The sequence below is a fragment of the Castanea sativa genome, chromosome 3 (assembly GCF_040712315.1).
Source record: "Castanea sativa cultivar Marrone di Chiusa Pesio chromosome 3, ASM4071231v1".
In the NCBI taxonomy this organism is placed as follows: domain Eukaryota; kingdom Viridiplantae; phylum Streptophyta; class Magnoliopsida; order Fagales; family Fagaceae; genus Castanea; species Castanea sativa.
In genome coordinates this window covers 21,519,528-21,535,897 of record NC_134015.1, presented here as the reverse complement: position 1 = coordinate 21,535,897, position 16,370 = coordinate 21,519,528, and positions in this window count along the sequence as shown.

Here is a 16,370-nt window from a genome sequence, read left to right as displayed (position 1 = left end):
TAGTTGATCTCGTTGCAACAACTAGGTTCTACCACCGCTCGATTGTTGATTTTGCTTCGGTAGATTCTTGTGTAGTTAGAAGATACAAAACCTCTCAGATCTTACAAAGAGTAACTCACAAGTTTTCCTAAAGTTTGAAAAACGTAGCTAGGATTTCCCTTTTATATGAGGACAAGTTAGAACGAAACCCCAAACGTTTTTACGAGCTTGGGCCTTGTTTAAACATTCTGTAAAATCTGATTTCTACAATTCTCGATCGGTCGAGTCTAATTCTCCATCGGTCAACTCGAACTTGAAGCTTGAAATCTATAACTTTAAACATTGTCTAACATATAGACTAGACATGTTTTGTTCTCGGTTTGCCAACTCAAATAAATTATTATTCTAAATATTTAATCCTAAATCTTCAAAACCTAACAGGGGTATTTGTGTGCAACAAATTTAGATAAAAGGGTCCGTGGATTCAAAGCTGCGTATGGTCACATGAGTAAGTACTATAAGAGGTAGCTTTAGATTTAGGGAAAAATCTGTTGTAACACTTCCATTCTATATAGTGAATTTTGTTGCTTTGAAGATTGTTTAGGTAAAATCCTCCCTAAGTTTTTTAACTTGAAACTAGACAGTTTTATTGGTTTTCCTAGGGCATCATATCGCTTGCCTTCTTTACTTTTCCTCACTTAGTGATATAATTATTTTTGTTTAACCTATATCTGAATAATAAACCTAAGTAACAACTTGGTTAATTAATTAGGTTAAACAAATTGAGTATACAGAGTCTAAACGAACAATTTTTTTGAATATATATATATAGCCAATTGTACGCTCAATTGCTGCCCCTATAGATTTCACCTACATCATGAACAGAATTCATACAATAAACACAATTGCTCTCATAATTGTCAAGTTGTTTATCATTTGCATTGACTAAGGCGTTCATGAATTCTAAGTTTATAACTACCACTAGAAACAAAGTTAAAATTTATTTTCAACATTCAATGTGATTTAGAAGCATAATATCAGCTTATGTGATAGACGAAGAAAGTAGCACTTCTAATGCATTTTTTACCATCACATCAGAAATTTGTGCAAAACTTGTGGGCCCAAACCTTACTATCTCCTTTTGTTTACCACGACTCTCTTTGTTCTTGTCACTTAATGCCTGCGACCACATTACTATAAAAAAAAAATAACAAAACATCTCTTGAATAAAGGCTGCTAAGGGCTAAATTACCACAAAGATGAGATAAATGAAGAAAGTAGCAGTACCTATAGTTTTCAGACCAAAACCGTTCAAAGAACTGATAAAGGGAGAGGTTCAAGGTTTTTAAGGTCGGATCAAAGTTCGACCGAGGTCAAACTACGATGATGTCATAATTACTTTAATAATTAATTAAAGCCTAAATATAGATATTAACTTAATAAAACTAGCAAAATTGACTAATATATATATATATATATATATGTGTGAGGGAAATTTAATGATTTTCAAGCATATATTTAATAATTAAATAAGAAAGTTAATAAAATAAAATAATAACCATGAAAACATTAAAATTTATGATTAATTTTTGAAGTAAAATTGAATATCTTTGAAGGATTTTAATTATAATTTTTTTAATATTGCTTGTAAGATATGGATAATTTAATTAAGTAGAATAGAATTGGGTTAAGTTGCTTTTATGAAAAAAAAAAATTGCGTTAAGTTTACTTCAAGTATTTTTTTTTTGTTGTTATTGTTGAGTATCAGCTTGCAAGCTTAGCTAAGTGGTTAGGCTCTAGCTTCAACTCTAACCGTGCCTAGGTTCTAAACCTGGTAAGCGCATTTTCTGATTTTTTTTAGGCATGCCCCGTTCTTTATGCTTAAAAAACCGACTTTTAATCCAGTTCCCAATTAACCCGGTCAGACCACTCGGTCCGGTTTGGGTCTGATAACCTTGGCAGTACCTATGTTTTAGGCAAAAACCAATAGTCAACCAACTCCGTCCACTGCTCTCCATCAACCGACAACTGTTTCTTGGCTTGTACCTCCATTTTTCATCCCATCTTTATAGCATTCATCCTTTAACTTTGTCCTTTGACCTCCCCTAGGTTCCCTTAGTTGTTTCATTTTCTGATTTTTTTTTTCTTATTTAAGAGGCATGCTTGAACTGGGGTTGGATTGCACAGTTCATGCCACCGGTTCTAAATGAACCATGCCGTCCAAACCCGGTCTAAGGGGTTCACGAAATTAACAAGCATGCCCGGTTCTTTATGCTTAAAAAATTGAATTTCAATCCGATTCCCGATTAACCCGATTGGACCGCTCGATCCGGTCCAGGTTTGATAACCTTGGTAGTACCTATGTTTTAGGCAAAAACCAATAGTCAACCAACTCTGTCCACTGCTCTCCGTCAACCGACAACGGTTTCTTGGCTTGTACCTCATTATTTGTCATCCCATCTTTATAGCATTCATCCTTTAACTTTGTCCTTTGACCTCCCCTGGTTCCCTTAGTTGTTTCATTTTTTGATTTTTTTTCTTATTTAAGAGGCATGCTTGAACCGGGGTTGGACCGCATAGTTCATGCCATCGGTTCTACATGAACCATGTGGTCTAAACCCGGTTTAAAGGGTTCACGGAATTAACAGGCATGCCCGATTCTTTATGCTTAAAAAACCGGATTTCAATCTGGTTCCCGATTAACCCGGTCGGACCACTGGGTCCGGTCCGGGTCTGATAACCTTGGCAGTACCTATGTTTTAGGCAAAACCCAATAGTTAACCAACTCCGTCCACTGCTCTCTGTCAACCGACAACAGTTTCTTGGCTTGTACCTCTTCATTTGTCATCCCATCTATATAGCATTCATCCTTTAACTTTGTCCTTTGACCTCCCCTAGGTTCTCCTAGTTGTTTCATTGCCCATTTCATTTGATCGGGTGGTGCGATAATGGCAGGGTCAATTATCCACCATTTTTGAAATGCAAAGGTGGAGTTAGCAAAACACAATCGTGGATCCTACTCATAATGATATTTAATTAGGAAATCGGCTGTAAATGATAGTTACTTATATTTTATTTTTCATACTACCTTAATCTCTTTCCAAAAATCCTCTATATATGCTTTTAGGATGGTCAGCCATGTAATAGGCCTTAAGCGGGCATAAAAAGGAATTGTTGCAAAAAGTGCCCAACCAGTGAATAACGTTGTCCCGATGTCCCTAATCGGTTTGCCTTCACCATTTAACTCCAACTAGATCTTTTCGTCACCATTCAGTTCCCTTATATCTTTTAGCTTCGTGTTTACACATTTGTTACGCCTATTTTCCAGTGTTGGGGTTTCTTGATAATCTTCTATATATAGAAAACCACCAATATTAGGACTGAATTATCAAAGTTCACAACTAGTGAAAAATATCACACCCCGAAAAAATATATGCATCTAGTAATAAACATCAAACTTTACATTCGAAGATATGTTAACTACTTGGGGGTTGTGTCTCAGCGTTAATTGCAATTGGTCTTTCCTCCTCAAAAATATGGGTTTCCTTGACTTTTGCCTCCACCCTTTGTCGAGAATGTGACGATCCTTGGCCAACTGCAACAAGTGGCAATGGATGTTTCCTCCTCCCCATTCCCACATCCAACAACTTTACAACACAAAAATAATGATAATTACACTAGACTATTACACTACTCATGCTCGTTGTACTCCTCTTCGTTGTCATCTTCATCATTGGACTTATCATCAATGAACTCACAATCAACATTCAGTGTGATTCAGAAGCATAATATCAACTTTTGTGATAGACAAAGAAAGTAGAACTTCTAATATATTTTTTACCATTACATCAGAAATTTGTGCAAAACTTAAGGCCAGACCTTGCTATCTCCTTTTGTTTACCACGACTCTCCTTGTTCTTGTCACTTAATGCCTGTGAACACATTACCGTAAAAAAAAAAAAAAAACAAAACAAAACATCTCTTGAATAAAGGCTATTGAGGGCTAAATTACCATGATGATAAGATAGACAAAGAAAGTAGCAGTACCTATGTTTTAGGAAAAAACCAATAGTCAACCAACTTCGTTCACTACTCTCTATCAATCAACAACGGTTTCTTGGCCTGTACCTTTTCATTTTTCATCCCATCTTTATAGCATTCATCCTTCAACTTTGTCCTTTGACCTCTCCTCGGTTCCCTAGTTGTTTCATTGCCCATTTCATTTGATCGGGTAGTGCAACAATGGCAGGGTCAATTATCCACCATTTTTGAAATGCAAAGGTGGAGTTAGCAAAACAAAATCGTGGATCCTACTCATAATGACATTTAATTAGGAAATCGGCTGTAAATGATAGTTACTTATATTTTATTTTTCATACTACCTTGATCTCTTTCCAAAAATCCTCTATATATGCTTTTAGGACGCTCAGCCATGTAGCAGGCCTTAAGCGGGCATAAAAAGGGATTGTCATAAAAAGTGCCCAACCATTGAATAACGTTGTCCCGATGTCCCTAATCGGTTTGCCTTCACCATTTAACTCCAACTAGATCTTTTCGTCACCATTCAGTTCCCTTATATCTTTTAGCTTCGTGTTCCCACATTTGTTACGCCTATTTTCCAGTGTAGTGGTTTCTTGATAATCTTCTGTATATAGAAAACCACCAATATTAGGACTGAATTATCAAAGTTCACAACTAGTGAAAAATATCACACCACGAAAAAATATATGCATCTAGTAATAAATATCAAACTTTACATTCGAAGATATGTTAACTACTTGGTGGTTGTGTCTCATCGTCAATTGCAATCGGTCTTGCCTCCTCAAAAATATGGGTTTCCTTGACTTTTGCCTCCACCCTTTGTTGGGAATGTGACGATCCTTGGCCAACTGCAACAAGCGGCAATGGATGTTTCCTCCTCCCCATTCCTACATCCAACAATTTTACAACACAAAAATAATGATAATTACACTAGACTATTACACTACTCATCCTCGTTGTACTCCTCTTTGTTGTCATCTTCATCATTGGACTCATCATCAATGAACTCACAATCAACATTCAATGTGATTCAGAAGCATATTATCAACTTATGTGATAGACGAAGAAAGTAGAACTTCTAATATATTTTTTACCATTACATCAGAAATTTATGCAAAACTTGAGGGCCCAAACCTTGCTATCTCTTTTTGTTTACCACGACTCTCCTTGTTCTTGTCACTTAATGCCTGTGAACACATTACTGTAAAAAACAAAAAAAAAAAAACAAAAAAAAAAAACAAAACAAAACATCTCTTGAATAAAGGCTATTGAGGGCTAAATTACCATGATGATAAGATAGATGAAGAAAGTAGCAGTACCTATGTTTTAGGCAAAAACCAATAGTCAACCAACTTCGTCCACTACTCTCTATCAACCGACAACGGTTTCTTGGCCTGTACCTTTTCATTTTTCATCCCATCTTTATAGCATTCATCCTTCGACTTTGTCCTTTGACCTCTCCTTGGTTCCCTAGTTGTTTCATTGCCCATTTCATTTGATCAGGTGGTGTGACAATAGCAAGGTCAATTATCTACCGTTTCTGAAATGCAAAAGTGGAGTTAGCAAAACACAAGCATGGACCTTGCTCATAATGACATTTAATTATGACAGCAACTGTAAATGACAGTTCTTATATTTTATTTTCATACTACCTCAATCTCTTTCCAACAATCCTCTTTATATGCTTTTGGGATGCTTGGACACGCAGTAGGCATAAGCAGGCATAAAAATGGATTGTCGCAAAAAGTTCCTAACCACCGAATGAACGTTGTCCTGATGTCCCCAATTGGTTGGCCTTCACTGTTTAAGTCCATCTAGATTTTTTCGTCACCATTCAATTCCCATATATCTTTTGGCTTCATTCTCCCATGTGTGTTATGCCTATTTTCCGGTGCTGGGGTTTCTTGATAATCTTCTGTATATAGAAAACCACCAATATTAGGATTGAATTATCAAAGTTCACAACTAGTGAAAATATCACACCACGAAAAAAAAATATGCATCTAGTTATAAACATCAAACTTTACATTCAAAGACATGTTAACTACCTGGGGGCTGTGTCTCATTATCACTTGCAACCGGTCTTGCCTCCTCAGAAATATGGGCTTCCTCGACTTCTGCCTCCACCCTTTGTCGGGAATGTGACGATCCTTGACCAACTACAACCAGTGGCAATGGACGTTTCCTCCTCCCCATTCCTGCGTCCAACAACTTTACAACACAAACATAATGATAATTATACCCAACAATCAATCACATACAATGTAAGTTATTAACTACAAATCTTAATATAAAGTTGTAATTCACAACTGTGTTTTATGTTAGCTTTATTCCATTACAAAAAGTGTTGTAATTGCATTAATTTTATTCCTTCTATTTTGTGGGATTTTATTGTATTGGGTTTAGTATTAAGTTGGTGAAGAATGAAGCATGCAATGAAGATCAATGCAATTTCGCATCTAAATCGCAAGAAGCTCACGAGTAAAGCAACCTGCGAAAAGGCCATGTGAGAAGCACATACTAGAAGCTGAAAAATCAAGTGTTAGGCTTCATTTCGCTAGTGCTTTGCGAGACAGGCCATCTTGCGAGGTACCCGCAAAACTTTCTGCTTGGAAGATTTTAAGTGTGACTTTCTTATCCTTCACCCATATTATATATGACCTCATCATCCACAAAAGTATGAGAGACTATTCAGAGAGAAAAACCCTAGATAAGTTTTCTACAACACAACACACCAGAGAGAGTTACTCATCCTTAGTGAGAAATCATTCTAGTCTCTTCTCCTTCCCTTTCCCATTATCATACCTTGAGAGGAGATTTTTACTCAAACACAACCCACATCTTTTTAGAGTGTAGTAAGTGTTTCGGAGCTTAGGATGTGTTAAGGACATATTTTATGTAGTTGGCTAATCCTTTGACAAAACGCACTTTACTTGTATTTGGGTAGATCTAGGATGTGTTTAATACTTCAAAGAACATGTTGTTCAAGTCTGATATTAAAGCCATGAAGATTGGACCAAGAAACAAGTGAAGAAAAGGTGTTTACTAAAGTTGGACACCTATTGGACAGCTGCTCGACAGCTAGCTATCTATCGAGGTTTAATGAGGCTCGACAGATACTATCTATCGAGGTATCTATCGAGGTTACGGAAATCAAAATTTTCAAATTTGATTTTTGGGCCAGACTTTTGTATTTGTGTAGGGTTTCTTTTCTCACAATCCTAGACATATATAAGGCTTATTTTAGAGGCCGTCACATAAGAGAATACAAGGAGAACATATGTAAAAAGTGACCGAAGCCTTATTCTCTCAAAAAAGAAGCTATTGTGTCTTTGCGCCTTAGGGTTTTGTAATCAAGTGCTTCTTGATCTTTATTATTGATGAAGTGAAGAACTTTGCAGCCAACATTCTTCTTCGTCAAGTTGATGAGTGAGTCACGTATTGGGATTCATGCAAAGGAGTGAGTCATGTACTGAGATCTGTGCATCAAAGAGTGGCATTCATATATTGAAGAGTTCAGAGGTTTTGAAGTGGTAGAAGGTTTCTGCTGTTAGTTCATCTACGGGGATTGTAGAGTCTAGGGACAAAGGTTTTGTACTAGATCTGAAACTTCTCTTTACTATAGTGAATTTCTTTTCAGGAAGGTTTTACCCCAGGTTTTTTACTGTGAAACTGGTTGGTTTCATTGGTTTTCCTGGGTCATCATATATTGTCTTATTTATTTTTGCGCTGTACTTAATTTTGACATAATATTGATGTTTGTTTGTTTTAACAAGTTTTATGCATAATAAATCTAATTAACAACTTGAGTTTAAAACTTGTTAATTCTATCAACCGGGGTCTAAATTTCCCAATAGGATGCTTTGGGAATTTTCCAAAAGAAGCCAGAAAGGCTTGGCGAATGCAATCAGGTGTATTGCAGGATCCCGAAAGTTAGTGAAGATAAGACTCCGAGAAGTTCGTTGGTAGCAGGAGCTTGGAAGGCTCAAGTATATTGGGTAGACTAGGCTAGGAGGGTCTTTTGTTATTCGTGTACTCCAACTTATTCACTAGTGGATCATTTTGAACTTAGAGGTCGCGAAGAGGTTTTTCGCCGAGTTCTTCGGTTTCCTCTTCAATAACACGTCTTGGTGTTGTCTTGTGTTTGCATCTCTCTTCCCTTACGCTTGTGCTTTACATTTATTATTTGTTATTCATGTTTATGCACTAGAGTAGTATCGGTTCATTGCACACATTTACTCTTGTTCCGCACTTTGATAAAGTAAGAGTAAAAGCAATCTAGCCATATTTTAAAATTGGGGGTCTAAACATGTGTTTTTAGCACAAATCAGAGCTTTCACTTAACAACATGAAGAAATAACAGTTTTAACATATATATGCAAGATTTTCAAACTTTGCATGCAATAGACCTTTACAAATTCTACTTATAATTTCCAAGTTCATTAATAACTATAACATAATTACACATAAAAAATCAATAGACTATTACACTACTCATCCTTGCTATACTTGTCTTCGTTGTCATCTTCATCGTTGGACTCATCATCAATGAACTCACAATCATCTAAGTTGTCTATTTCATAACTATAAATGTATTGCAATGATGTTGTTTGTATGTTCATCAATATGTTCCAAATAACCACGGTGGATTCAGTAGTGGTGATTCAATCTAAAATTCTTAATTATTATAATACTACATTCACTTGTATCTTTAAATACCATAGAGACAAGAACTAAAAATAGTAGATGCATAACCATAAACTTTATATGCTAAGGTTTTGTTTGTTTTAGATTAAAATGTATATTGAATTTCACCAACAACTGGTGTAAAGTTTTTAAAGCCTCACTTTTTTTAACTAGAGTTGTATTTTTAAACGAATAAAAAACATGGCTATAGCGCAGCTATAGCCACATTTTTTGTAAACACAACTAAAAGAAATGCAACTATAGCTAGCTTTGGGAATAATCTTTTTCTTTTCTATAATCATATATTAGACATAGGTGCGTTTCCCACAAAATGAGTAATGAAAAGAAAGCTACCTTATCTTCAGCAAGCAATGGAAGATGAAAAAGAATCGCTACTAATAGCTACTAATAGACTCTTGAGAATATTTGACCCATTTAAAAACATACTAGAATACAAGCACCAATAATAGAGTAAACTTTAAATCAAAACCCTAGATCCAAGAAATAGCTAATGAAAAACTAAACACAAACAAAAACAAAAAAACAAAAAAAAAGAGGAATTTTTGTACAGAAAAACAGTCTTAAAAACTAACAAATCAACCAAATCTTAGAATTTCAATAACACACACTTAAAGCACAAACTTTATCAACAGAAACATCAGTACAACATGGAAAACAACCCCAAATGCAGAAAAATGCAAACAAAACAAACACCACAAAATACTATAACATACCCATTTGAAACATGAAAATAAAAGCCCAAAATAACACTTTCAAAAACAAAATGCGAAATCGAAAACTCTAGGACCCAAAAACAAAGCCACGAGCATTCAAAGCCCTAAAGGACCGAAACTCAGAAATAAAAAACGAACAAACAACATAACAAAATCGATTTACTTGCATAAAGACGTACATTTTATCAGATAATGATAATGACAAAAGGGGAAAAAATAATGCCACCAAGAGGGGATTATGAGGATCAAATCATTGCAACACAATTACTTGAATCAAAAACCCGAATCAAACCCCAACCAAATACCTTGAAGAGTGAGACGATCGGCGGGCTGGAGGGTTGGCTAAGTTGTCGGTAGCGGCATTGCAATGCATGGAGCGGCACAGTGAGGATGAGGTTGTGGAGGTTGGCGGTGGGACATTGAGGAGGTCGGCGGTGGCAGGTCGACGATGAGAGACAGGAGCTAGTGAGAGAGTGAGAGTGATTTTAAGTAAAATACGCATGAGCTAGGTTTTAGGTAAAACACGAGTGAGAGAGAGTGATTTTGTTTCTTATTGTGTAGAGCCTATGGCCACATTTCAGAAACGCGGCTATAGGCCCTTTGTAAAAAAATAAAAAATAAATAAAATTGTTCAATTTATAGCCGTGATCTAAACATGCAGCTACAGACAACATTATAGCCTCAGAAACGCAGCTTTAGGTGTGCTTTGGCCACGTTTTACAAACGTGGCTATAGGACATCTTTAAAAGAAAATAATAATAATAATAATAATAATAATAATAATAATAATAATAATAATAATAATAATAATAATTCAGCTGGACCTATAACCATGTTTTTCAAATGTGGCCATAGGCCTTGCCCAATTAAACGCCATTGCAAACACTAAAAACGCAGCTACAGAGTTGCCCTATAGCCGTGTTTTATAGAATGCGGCTATACTTATATTGTTTTAGCCGCATTTATAAGAAACATGGCTATAGGGCAGCTATAGCCACATTTTTTTGTAAATGCAGATAAAAGAAACACATCTATAGCTAGCATATTTTATAGTGAAGGAATGACAATAGAGAGAGATGGAAGGAAGACAACCTATATTGCATTACCAGAAGGAGAGCTATGAATGCTACTAGCTAGAGGAATTAGAACTGAAGAACTAGACTCAAGCAATTGTGCCTACCAATCAAGACCAAAAGGCGAGACATTGGCCAACCCCTTGTCTAATGCAATATTGAAACTGAGCTTGCTTGCATCTGACATTAGCCTATGGCACCTCCTTATTGCCTGCCCTCAACTGCCTTTCTATTGCACTTGCTATCAACTCATGTTTTTCTTCCTTTTAAAGAGTGCCTTACTTAAATGTAATATACTAGTTAGGTTAAAGGGAGGAGATATCTTTCACAAAATTCAATTGAAATTATTTATTGAATTAAAAGAAGATTGCCCCAGTGAAAGAAATAGAGGAGCGGAATGATAGAGCTCAACAAAGGAAGGAACTTGCATAACTAAGCAATGGATGCTATTGAGCAATAAGTGAAAAATCACTTAGTGTATAAAACACTTATGAATATTTAGACCCCTAAATACAAATTTTCAAATACAAGCTTATATACAAACAATATATGTGCGGAATATGAAATATAAGCAATACCCAAATTAGCAAACTACTCTAAGCCATTAATTACTCACAACCAGCAAAAATTAAAAGCTAAGAGTAAGGAAAAGAGAGATGCAAATACAAGATAACACCGGCACGTGTTCTCAAAGAGGAAATTGAAGAACTCGGCAAAAAACTTTTCCGCCGCCCTCCAAGTGGTAAATGATCCACTAGAAAATCAGTTGGGATACATGAATAGCAATAGACCCTCCAAGCCTAATCTACCCAATGCACCTAAGCCCTCCAAGATTTTTGCTCCAACAAAGTTACGCCGAACCGTGTCTTCTCTAGCTTTCCAGATCCCGCAATTAACTCATTGCATCAACCAATATGAATTGGTTCTCTCTTGAATTGCTTCCCAAACACCAAGAACCTTCTCACTACTTTGAATTTGGTGAGGTAAGGATTTGTTTTATAATCCTCTCATGGGTATGACAATGGAGAGGGTGGAGTAAAGGAATTCAAAGAATCAAGTGTATAAGATTGTGGATGAATCATTCTTATTTTTCTCTAGGGTTTCTCTCTCAAAATTCTCTCTAGAAGCTCTCTACATTTCATGGGTATAAGGGTATTTATAGTAGGGTATGAGATGGAATGTGAAAAGTTACTTTTCAGCAAAACAAGGTGCACTAGTGAGTCACTTTACGACCGAGATGAGTCACGAGTTCCAGTCGCCAGTTACCAAACTAGATTAAACTGTACTTTTTGTCCTGTAGTGATCCAGCTGGCCTGACTCTTCGTCTTCCTGCACACTTCACATGTGTGCTTCATTTTGGCGACTCACCACTCGCGAGTCAGTCGCGAGTCACCTTTTTGTTGCACACCTTTGATCAAATCTTCACACTCTCTCACACACAACCCATACATTATTCCCACCTAAATACAGGGTTTATAAATGCTGAATTACAAGCAAATTTGACACGGAATAAAGCCAACACATAGTTAAATAAATTCAACTTTACAATCTCCCCCTTTGGCTATTCCGTGACAAAACCCTAAAATTGACTCTAGACTTAAAAATGTGAGTTGGGAATAGTTACCAAAACTCACTCACACCTAATTCTAGATCTGTGAAGCTCTTCAACCATACAAACAAGTCTCTTGAAAACAATATCACAAAATGCACTCATTAAGTTCATTGTAAGCTGAAAACTTAGAATGCATATGGAGCAAGCACAATCCAATCAAGCAAGTATGAAAATGATAATGAAGCATAACTTGACCATACAAGAACAATCACTATAAATAGTAACTACAATGAACATTCACACGGTGAATGAACATCCAGACATGCAAGCAAATAAGCTCAATGCAAAGTATCATTTGCATGTCCAACACTCAACTGATATAAGAACACTAAAGCAAGAAGCATTTTGTTTGAATTGCATCAAGGATTCAAGATCCAACAAGGGCACAAGAGTACTAAAGTAAATGTAAGACATGAACTAAAAGTACTAAGCTACATAAGCAAGGGTATGTAAAAGTATCATAACATAGTCAAGTGCACAACATAAGCTTAAAATATGAAATATGAACATAGACTAGTAATAGCAACAAAGAAAAACTAGAAGAATTTGTTGTGTGATTGCTTACTCTTGCATTGCTTGCTCCCTTTTTGATTTAGCTCTCTCTCCCCCTATCATGAACACCATCTCCCCCTTTTTGTCATGGAATAGCTAGTCATCATCTTCTTCTAGCTTCCTTTGGATTTGATCCAATTGAGTTTGGAGAGAGGTAAACCTTGTCTCAAATCAGGTGTGCTGAGAGTGCATGACAGTTGTGAGGCAGAACAATTTTGTGCTAATGTCTTGCATGGAAGCCATGACGTTGTCCAACTTCTCATCATAGGAGTGTGAGCTAGAACTTGTATCACCTTGAGGAGCATTGCTCTCTTACTTGATATTCTTTCAGACATGGCCTCTTATAGCGTTGAGTGTGCTAATGTTGATTGGTCTTTGCTTTGATTGAGGAAACTTATCTTCCATTATGGGTACTCCTTTTAGCTTTAATATCTTTGTGATAAGGCAATAAAATGGAAGCCAGTTCCTAGAGGCCATCCTCACAGTAGTTTTGACCAAAATGTGAAAGATATGAGAGCATGCATCAATTTCTTCATCGGTAATCAAGTCATGAAGAAATAGAGTCCAACCAAGATTCATATATCCGGTGCTCGAGAGAGGATAGAGATTATGAAACATTATTTTTGTGAGCAACTTCAACTTGGGAGATAAAGATGACAGACCAATTGATTTCCCATTTGAAGACACATTTAAATTTTCTCTGAAAGCATCATGAAAAATTTCAAGATCCGGTATTATCTCATCATACACCAGTGGTTTTGCAAACATTGGTAGGTTAATGTTCAGAATGAGAGCAAGATCTGAAGGCATTATAGTAAAGTCCTTTCCTCTCACCCAACATTGTCGCTCTTCCCCATCAAAGAGGGCATTCGCATAAAACTCTTTCACAAGCTCTTCATAAGGATCATCAAGATTCAATAGAAGGTAGTTCAAATCCTTAGAAGCGAGCCATTTAGGAATGTTTGTATCAAGAAGAGTAGCTTGCTCAACAACCCGTTCAATTACCATGGGGGCACCTTTGAAGTAGTTTGAATACACTTGAAATGCGGTATAGGATTTGAACCGGGTGTCATCGAAAACTCCAACAGAAGATCAAGTTTTCTTTGACTTAAGGGAGAAACTAGTGAGGTTAATGACTGGTTCCTTCCTTTTGTTGCTGCTTCCTTTCAGTGTTGAATTTTTTAAAGGAGACATCTTCAAGTAGAGATCATGAAATAGCAAAGAGCAAGATGAAAACAAACGGCAACAAACTTGATTAGCAATAAGTTAGTACCAAAAGCAAAAACTACAAATTAAACCCTAAAACTGAAATTCAAAGAGCAATTAAAAAAAAATGACATGTGAAGATGCTGAACATCAAGGCATGATATAATCATGGCATTAGACACACAACATGTCAAAGATTTTGTGTGTGTGCATCATATGGAAAAGTGCATATAAGAAGCATGAAATCATGCAAGGGGCAAAGTGCTAAACACATAACCATTAGTTGTTCCAAACATGGAAACATGATTATCTCCAAATTTTGTACTCGACGAAGTCCAAAATTACACACAAAAACATGTAAATAGACATTTTATCAACAAAATGGTATGCACGCCACAACACACAACATTGTATAATGCATGAGCATGTAATAATCTTGACGGAAACATGAAAAAGAAGCATTATAACATCATTCTCAACAAAACCTATATATCAATTTCATCAAAAACTACATAAACCCATATTCTTCAACAATATTTCAATATCTCAAAAAAAAAAAAAACCAACAAATCCATGAAATAGAATGCTTTAAACCTGAAATAAAGTAAAAAGGAGTGAAAATGGTATTTTTGAGAGAGGAAGAGGCGGAGAAGACAAAGGGACAAACAAGTGATGCGAGTGAAAGTGAAAAGTTTTGAAAAACTGTCTGATTTTTAACCCTATTTTCGCAAAACATGCGTTTTTCGTGACTCAACTAACTCGCGAATGAGTTGCCGAAAACCCTTAAACCTAGATTTTGAAAAAAAAATTCTAAGTCTTTTTCACGACTGAGACTTACACTCGCCAAACAGTCGTGAGTGAGTTGCATATGCCTAGGGTGGAACTCGTGACTTGAGCATAACTCGCGAGTGATTGAGCACAATTTTTGCGACTTGAGCATGACTCACAAGTGAGTCGCGAAAATGCAGAGTTGCAAATTTTTGGATTTTTGTAAAATTCTTCAAATCAAAATACTTTCCAAAAACAACTAAAACACTTTAAAATCTTTTTGAGTTTGATCAACAGATGCTTGAGTATGTACATCACATTTAATTAAGTATAATCAAACAAATGAATAAGACATTCATTGAACATAGACATGTGTGATATGGGTGGGTATCAATTATGAGATAGTCCTTAGTCTAATGTGAAGCTTCAATGATCAATTCAACCAAGTCAAACACAACTAGCACTAAGTAGAGTGACCTATCTCAGTTGTAGAAATGAACATATATGACCTCCCACATCAACTTGATTACATTGAGTTAGAAGCTTTTCAATTGGCTTCTTTTCTTTTGATAACATTTGATCATTTTGATCTTTACATCTCTTTTTGAGATCGATGCCTGAAATTTTTGATATTTCAATTTGATGAGTAAGCCTTTATTTTTGGCACCATACATTATAAATACATGTCGCTTTCCCTTTTTCCTAGTCAAATACTAGTTTGTGCGACAACTTTTTTAGCTCATTATCCCTTTTCAAGATTTGACATTGGTTGAGCTTTTAAGCATAAAAAAAAATATAAAAAAATAAAAAAAGAATGGGAAGAGATATAGGCACAAGTCTACACATGTCTCAAGATCAACAAAACTATTGACTGATCATTCATGACAAGTTTGAAGATCTATTTACAACAGTCACATAAATGCCAAGATGTTTCCACAAAGATACAAGTGCATAGAGAACAAGATAAGCTCATTAATGCATAAAGCCATTAGTACAGAGGTACAAGGCTAAACATGCATGTGACAATGCACAACACTGCCAATCAAACTTTTTGGATTTTATACTTTTTATGTGTTTTTGGATTTTTGACACAAACTAAAGTAAAGAATGATCAAAATCAACAAAGAACCAAAGCTTTTAAACAACAACAAAAAATTAAAAACATGCTAGAATGTAAAATAAACAAGCAAACAACAATGTCACATTATATAGAAAGAATTAATGCATGGAAATGTTATAATGCTTATGCATGAGTACCTTTCTTCATCAACACAGCACGTGCGTTTAGGGTGATATCCTTTGAGGATTGGGTACTTAAGACATGATTCTCAAACCTTAAGGTGAAGTTGGCCAAACATGAGGTGATGGTGTCAACCATCTTCATCACATTACTCAAAATGGGTTCTCCTTCTTGCCCTTTTGGTTGCTTGGGTTTCCCATTGCTTTTTCCTTGTCTTCTTGGCTTTTGAAAATCCACATTCTTCAATGCTTGGAGCTTGTAGCAATTTGGTCTAGTGTGCCCTAGGATTCCACAATGATGGCAATAGTGTTACGTTTATGGACCTCTTTGTCTCTTAGGAAGAGACTTTCTTCTTGCCTTGGGCTTAGCCACAATTGGCTTGGGAAACTTTGCCAAAGCCATTTGATTCCCCACATTTGGCTTCTTTTCAGATTTTACATTGTTAACAAGAGGAGTTGGTGCTTCTTTAGCCTCGCAAA